A 7,963-nucleotide genomic window follows, 5' to 3' on the forward strand; every position below is an offset into this window, starting at 1 on the left:
ATTATACTATATTTAATCTAAAAATTAAATGTACATACTACTTTCTTAATATTAGGATATCTTGAAATATACCTAAACACATATGGCAAAAAGCATGAGATAAAAATTGATTTTGAATAAAAATTTTAACATTTCTTTTTTTTTTTTTCTCTTTGAATTCCCCATAGGAATTCATGTATTCCACTTTAGAAACCACTGGTCAAAGAAAAAAGACAGTAAAATGTATACTACGAAAAGAGGCATGAAAATGTTTTTATGATGGGTGCTTGGGAGGAGAGAATCTAAATTTGTGATGAGGGTAATCTCAAAATAAAATGATGAGGGCCTAGGGACTTACACTTTGATAAAGTAGGAAGATCATACCTATGATGCTATGGTGTCTTTTCTTACTATATTATCTCACATTTAATATTGTTAGCATAAAAATTTAATTACAGAATTTGTGGAAAAGGTGATGATGATGGATAGGATGTGAATTCCTCCATTAAAATAAAAAGCACAATTAATAGAGCAAAATTAAAGATCCAGAAACAAAGTCTACAACAAAATTAGGTGACAAAACGTGATGGACAGAAATTTAAGATAACCTCAAGATTCTTACCTGCTAGTGGACATACCCTTTAAATATTTCCCATCAAATGTGGATAGGATCTGAGAGAATAATGGGGTATCATTCTTGGGATGACATTAGGTGATTGGAGTAAAAGTGGAGATACAGTGAAGGTCTCTAAGCAGTTGATTCTATAAGTTAATAAAAAAAAAAGAAATTATCCTGGGTAGACCTAACTTAATCAAGTGAGAGCCCTTAAAAGATATACTGGGCTCTATCTGAAGAGAGACTCTCCTGATAGGAGAACCAAAGAGCCTACTGTGAACTGCTCATGAAGAGAGAGCAGCCTTCCCCCCAGATTCGATATTTTAAGAACAGATATAGACTCTTTTTAACCGGCTTTGCCATGAAATGCACACTGAAAGAAAATGAATTCTGACAAAAACCCATGTAGTCTTGGAAGCTGATTCTTCTCTAGTTGAGTCTGCTGATGAGAGAACAGTCCAGCCCACACCTTAGTATCAGTCTTGTGATACCCTGAGCAGAGGACCCAGCGAGGGGGTCTATGGGACTTTGAACACACGAAAACTGTGAGGAAATAAATGATGATAGCTATAAGCAAGGAGGCGTTTTAGATGGCACAACATCTGTTACAAGGTATAGAAAACGAATACATGTGCTGTCTCCAGTCATCTCGTAATTCAACTAAATGAGGATAAACAACTGACAGCCAGAGACACTTGGAGTCTCAGCACCTGTGAGGAGAAAATAAAGGCACTAGAAAGTCTTTTGACACACCAGAATAGCCAAGAGGTTCTCAGTGACAGCTGGTGTAACTGAGAGGGCATTTTCCCTTGCAGCTCTCTGGGGTGGGCAAGAGATTTGGGTGAAGGTTCAAAATGGTCAGAGCAATCTAAGTGCCAGGAATTTCCAAAAGCTACACATTAAAGCTTCCCATTAATGATAACTTGAGGAAAGAGAAACAAACTAAGATAAACTGGAATAGAAGTGACTGAAGAAAAAGTCTAGAAAAACTTAACGGAGAAGACAAGGCCAGAATTTGAAAGTAAGAAGTCATACCACAGAACAGAAAATTTTAGCACTGTGAAGCTAGAAAAGACATTGTAAGCCACTACCTTTGTTTCAGCAAACCTATTCTCATGCCAAAAATATTAAAATACAAAAAGATTATATTAGGATCTCATAAGACTGTAATAAGATATAGAAGAAAAATGAGAAGGGAATAATATTATAAGCAATGAAAGGGAGCTAAAAGACTTGGCAACAAATCAAATAAACCTCTAGCATGATTTTTCAAAATAAGCCAAAATAACTTTAAAAAATAATAGAAGACATGAAAAAAATGACAGAGTAAACATTAGAAAAACTCAAAAATTAAGTGGCAAATCTCAGAAAATTCAGAAATAAATGAGATAAGTAATTTTGGAAAGAAAAACTAAACCAGAAGAGTTCAAACACTCTTTATAATGCTATAAAGAACTAAAGGTAAAAATAAGAAGAATTATTTAAGTTAGCAAAAAAGAAATGAAGAAAGAGATACAAAGGATTTGAGAGGAAGTCTCAAAAATTGAATGCAGAAAAAATAATCCAACATATAATGAGTACTCAAAGGAGACAGCCAAAAAATGGGACAGAATAAATACCAAAATACTAAATTTTTTTCATTAAAGTTTATTAAATGAAAAAAAATTAATATGTCATATGAATATTACATTGCATACTTGGGCAAAGTCACCAACACAACCAATAAGACATATTCTAGTCAATTCCAGTAAAATTTAAAGTTAAAAAAAAAAAAAACTTTGAGAATGTAGGCAAAAACTCCAAGGTACTCATAAAGAAGAAAAATGTCAGATTGAAATCAAGTTTTAACAACAATGCTAATAGCAAAAGACAACTGAAGAAAAGAAAATGGAAACTAATGGTTTTGGATAGAGCAAATATCTCTGAAATATTAAGGTACAGACCAAATGCTGTCAGCCTGTGAGAACTAAGGAAACATTCCAATCAGTTCTTCCTGAAGTATCACCTTCAGTCAGGCAAATTAAGAAGAGAAACAATTACATAAGGCAAATTTACATTTACAGCTCACACAACAAAAAGACTTGAGCAGACATTTCTCCAAAGATATACCAATGGCCAACACGTTCTACACCAAAAGATGTTCAACATCTTTAATCATTAGTGAAACGCAAATTGAAACCATAATGAGATACCATTTGATACTCACTAGAATCACTAGAACTTTAAAAAATAGATGTCCTGTGTCTATGAGCATGAAGATGTCATGCGTCAATGAGCAAGTGTCAATGAGCATGAAGACATCGCTGGAGAGAATATAAAATGATGCAATCATTATGGAACAGTTTGGCTGTTCCTAAAAAGTTAAACATAGAATTACCCCATGACCCAGGAATTGACCCTCAAGAATTGAAAACAAGTTCCCAAATACTTGTTTGAAAATGCTTCTGGCAGCACGATCTACAATAATCAAAAGGGGGAAACAACCTAAATACTCATTAATGGATGAGTGGCTAAATAGAAAGGTAGTATATCATTTAAAGGATTGAAGTACTAGAACATGCTATGACATGGAAGTGAAAATGTCAGTCCCTCAGTCATGTCTAACTCTTTGTGACCCCATGGACTATAGCCTGCCAGGTTCCTCTGTCCACGGAATTCTCCAGGTAAGTATACTGGAGTGGGCAGCCTTCCCTTCTCCTGAGGATCTTCCCAAGCCAGGGATCAAATCCGGGTCTCCTGCAAGTTTCTTGCATTGCAGGCAGATTCTTTACTGTCCGAGCCACCATGGATTCCTCAAAAACGTTACTAAAGTGAAAGAAACCAGACACTAAAAGCCAGATATTATGTGATCTCATTTACTTGAAATATATAGAAAGAGTAAATCAAAAAGCAAGTTGGGGGCAGACAGATGCTGAGGGGAGGTGGGAATGAGATCTGACTCTTATTAGATATGAGGTTTTCTTTTAGGCCAATGGAAATATTTTGGAACTAGAAATGGTGTTCAAAAAACACTGTGAATGGACTAAATTACTACTGAATTGCACACTTTAAAATAGTTATTTTTATTTTGTGAATTTCATCTCAAAAATAAAATTAGGAAAAAAAATATATATACCTACATGTAAAACTAAGATGAAATGATGAAGATAATATAAAATATAGAGTGTTCAGTGTAGAGAAAGGACTATCAAAAATGGATGTAATCATGGAAAATATATGAAAACTAGAATGAACTTGCTGTCTTTTATATATCAACGACAAAATAAAGACTGTTACTTTGAGTCAGATGCTAGAGTTACCAAGGAGAGAAGAGATCTGATACTGCTCATCATAGGAAAACAAGAGATTAAAACAAAAAGAAGGGTTCATAGACTCAAGACTCAGTCTACTCTAGGAGCTTATTTGGGACTAGACTGACATGTTTGACTGTGCTGATCTGAGGCCAGTCAGTCCCTTCCTGTATGTTCTTTGTCAAGGGCAGTGTTGGCAAAATGTTTGATAGCTGGATTGAGGCAGAGAAAGAACAAGATGAACCAGAACCTCTTAAGCACCAAAAAGCATAAAAGTGCTGAAAGAATGATGGAGGTATGCCAAAGTGACACAAAGGCCTAAAGGGTCACCAGTGAGACAATTTAAAGAACACTATAAATAACAATAGTAATGGACTATAAGCCACTGAATAAAATAGGAAGTCATGAATAAACAATGCTATAAATAAATACATACATTACAGAGAAGTTATACTTTATAGCAGAATGCCAACACAGAGGGAATGAATTAAAAAGCCACCATTTGACAACCATCACAGAAATAACTAATTAAGACAAGGGTTCAGTTCAGTTCAGTCGCTCAGTCGTGTCCGACTCTTTCCAACCCCATGAATTGCAGCACGCCAGGCCTCCCTGTCCATCACCAACTCCCGGAGTTCACTCAGACTCAAGTCCACCGAGTCAGTGATGCCATCAGCCGTCTCATCCTCTGTCGTCCCCTTCTCCTCCTGCCCCCAATCCCTCCCAGCATCAGAGTCTTTTCCAATGAGTCAGCTCTTCGCATGAGGTGGCTGAAGTACTGGAGTTTCAGCTTCAGCATCATTCCTTCCAAAGAAATCCCAGGGCTGATCTCCTTCAGAATGGACTGGTTGGATCTCCTTGCAGTCCAAGGGACTCTTAAGAGTCTTCTCCAGCACCACACTTCAAAAGCATTAATTCTTCGGCACTCAGCCTTCTTCACAGTCCAACTCTTACAACCATACATGACCACAGGAAAAACCATAGCCTTGACTAGACAGACCTTAGTCGGCAAACTAATGTCTCTGCTTTTGAATATGCTATCTAGGGTGGTCATAACTTTTCTTCCAAGGATAATCAGTGCTAAAACTAGTAGGTGAAAATTGATGCAGCTCAAGTTATTCACAAGGTTTTGATTCTGAGTCTCTTTTGTATGTAAAGTCAGATAACAATGCTATATTCTTTCATCTCCACTGGTATTGAGAACTGGGATTCTTAAAATATCTCTCCCAAATATTGATTACTCATTTGCATAAAACTACTGATTATCAATCTTTTTATAAGAGAAATACGGTAGAAACTGTATTAACTAAGTTGAGGAAATGACCAGTATTGGGACATATTGACACCTTATGGTTCTTGATGCATTGAGAAAAACACCAGACAAACTCAAACTGAGAGATACCCTACAAAGTAGCTGGTATTCTTAATAAAATATCAAAGTCATGAAAGGGAAGGGAAGACTGGTAACTTTCCAAAATGGGAGATTACAGAGACAGCTATATATAATATACAGTACTTAATTGGATCTTGAAGGATACTATTGGGACTATCAGCAAAACATAAATAGAGTTTGTGAGTGAGATGATGGAATTCAATATTAATTTTCTGATTTTGATGGCTATACTGTGGTTATAAAGAAGAATGTCCTTGTTTTTAGGAAAAAGTCACTGAAGTAATATAGGGTAATGGGACAGCATGTCTGCTACATGATCTCAAACAGTTCTGAAAAAAATGTTATATTTATGGGTGTGTTATTATGCTCCATACAATGGATGTATAAATCTATAAATATGCACATGTATACATAGAGGGAGAGAGAGGAGAAATAGCAGGAAAGAGAAAGAAAATAAATATATATGCTTAATGCAGTAAAATTTCAATGAATGGAAAGCTAGGAAATCTTTGTTAGGCAAATATTATATGGAGTTCTTCATACTATTCTTAAAACACTTCTGTACAACAGAAACTCCTTATTGAGAAAAGAAAGACTGTATAATAACTCCTGGCCTCACTGATTACCCAAAGTGCAGGGAAGCTGCAACGGACAACGACTGAGCCCTATCTACTTTAAGTATACATTGTTTAATTGATTAAACTTTGAAAAGAGGTAAATTTTTACTAAATTTTAAAGAACAATTTTAAAATGGTAATTTCTTAGAATAGAAAATAAAAGGAAAAATATTATTCTAAATATGTATCTTGTTGGTAGTATAATCACACAAACAAGAGTTATTTCTTGTGACTCTGAAACAGAACAATTTGACCCAATATCTCTAAGGTGATATGCCATAAGGAACAAAAGGAAGTGCAAACAAAACACATTCATTTCAGTGATGATATACGTGAGACAGTCCTGGCACTGTGATTCTTAGACTCTTTCGTATATAAAGTTGGACAACCATCAGTTCAGTTCAGTTCAGTCACTCAGTTGTGTACAACTCTTTGTGACCCCATGAACTGCAGCACGCCAGGCCTACCTGTCCATCACCAACTCCTGGAGCCTACTCAAACTCATGTTCATTGAGTCGGTGATGCCATCCAGCCATCTTATCCTCTGTCATCCCCTACTCCTCCCGCCTTCAATCTTTCCCAGCATCAGAGTCTTTTCAAATGAGCCATCTCTTCACATCAGGTGGCCAAAGTATTGGAATTTCAGCTTCAACATCAGTCCTTCCAATGAACACCCAGGACTGATCTCCTTTAGGATGGACTGGGTGGATCTCCTTGCAGTCCAAGGGACTCTCAAGAGTCTTCTCCAACACCAGAGTTCAAAAGCATCAATTCTTCAGTGCTCAGCTTTCTTTATAGTCCAACTCTCACATCCACACAAAACTGCTGGAAAAACCATAGCCTTGACTAGACGGACCTTTGTTGGCAAGGTAATGTCTCTGCTTTTTAATATGCTATCTGGGTTGGTCATCATTTTTCTTTGAAGGAGTAACCATCTTTTAATTTCATGGCTGCAGTCACCATCTGAAGTTATTTTGGAGTCCCCCAAAATAAAGTCTGCCACTGTTTCCACTGTTTCTCCATTTATTTGCCATGAAGTGATGGAACCAGATGCCATGATCTTTGTTTTCTCAGTGTTGAGTTTTAAGCCAACTTTTTCACTTTCCTTTTCACTTTCATCAAGAGGCTCTGTAGTTCTTCTTCTCTTTCTGCCATAAGGGTGGTGTCATCTGCATATCTGAGGTTGTTGATATTTCTCCCAGCAATCTTGATTCCAGCTTGTGCTTCATCCAGCCCAGCATTTCTCATGATGTACTCTGTACATAAGTTAAATAAGCAGGGTGACAATATACAGCCTTGATGTACTCCTTTTCCTATTTGGAACCAGTCTGTTGTTCCATGTTCAGTTCTAACTGTTGCTTCCTGACCTGCATACAGATTTCTCAAGAGGCAGGTCAGGTGGTCTGATATTCCCATCTCTTTCAGAATTTTCTGTAGTTTATTGTGATCCACACAGTCAAAGGCTTTGGCATAGACAATAAAGAAGAAACAATAAACAATGTTATATTTTATTATCTTCATTGGTATTGAGAGTTGTAGGTGAAAGAAGATACACATGTGAAACAGAGATAGTTAACTAAAACTCCACAGTCCTGATATCAAATTAGAACAATTAGTGTAATCTCTAGACATATGCTTATCTTTAAAAAAAGGAATATTGAAAGTTTAGAAACAGCCAAATCTAGTAGTAATGAACAACACTCTGGCACCCAAGTTTTGGTCTTAAAAATAGTGGTTTTCACGAAAGAACCAAAGTTCCTTGAACAAATGGCTGAGTCAATGTCTAAGACGGGAACTGTACAGAGTCTAAGGCTTGAAGGCCCCAATGGAAAAGTCATCATCAATTAGAATAATAACTGAAATGGATGGAAAAATGTCAAATATGTCTACATTCATGAGCTAATAAGAATAAGAAAGGATAATAACTCATCCCTCAACACTGAAAAGAGCTAGAAAACAAATTCATCATTTCAAGAGCCAGCAAATAAAGGAAAAGAACCAACCATTTATCTCGACTTCCCTATGTAAACTATTTCATTGGCTAACCTAGAACTGGTTTTTCTTTAGA

General features: G+C 36.3%; 1 protein-coding gene across 21 annotated transcripts in view; it reads right to left on the bottom strand.

The window, feature by feature from the left end:
- GULP1 (GULP PTB domain containing engulfment adaptor 1) overlaps positions 1-7,963 on the bottom strand; it is a 328,660-nt gene that overhangs the window by 161,820 nt on the left and 158,877 nt on the right. Inside the window, exon 1 of one of the 21 annotated variants that reach the window (XM_042243639.2) lies at positions 602-736. The exons of the other annotated variants lie outside the window; for them this stretch is intronic. The gene's annotated coding sequence lies outside the window, so the exon portion shown is untranslated. Of the gene's footprint in view, positions 1-601; positions 737-7,963 lie in introns of those variants that run through there. 21 annotated transcript variants of the gene reach the window in all.

Source organism: Ovis aries, chromosome 2 (genome assembly GCF_016772045.2).
Source record: "Ovis aries strain OAR_USU_Benz2616 breed Rambouillet chromosome 2, ARS-UI_Ramb_v3.0, whole genome shotgun sequence".
NCBI lineage: Eukaryota > Metazoa > Chordata > Mammalia > Artiodactyla > Bovidae > Ovis > Ovis aries.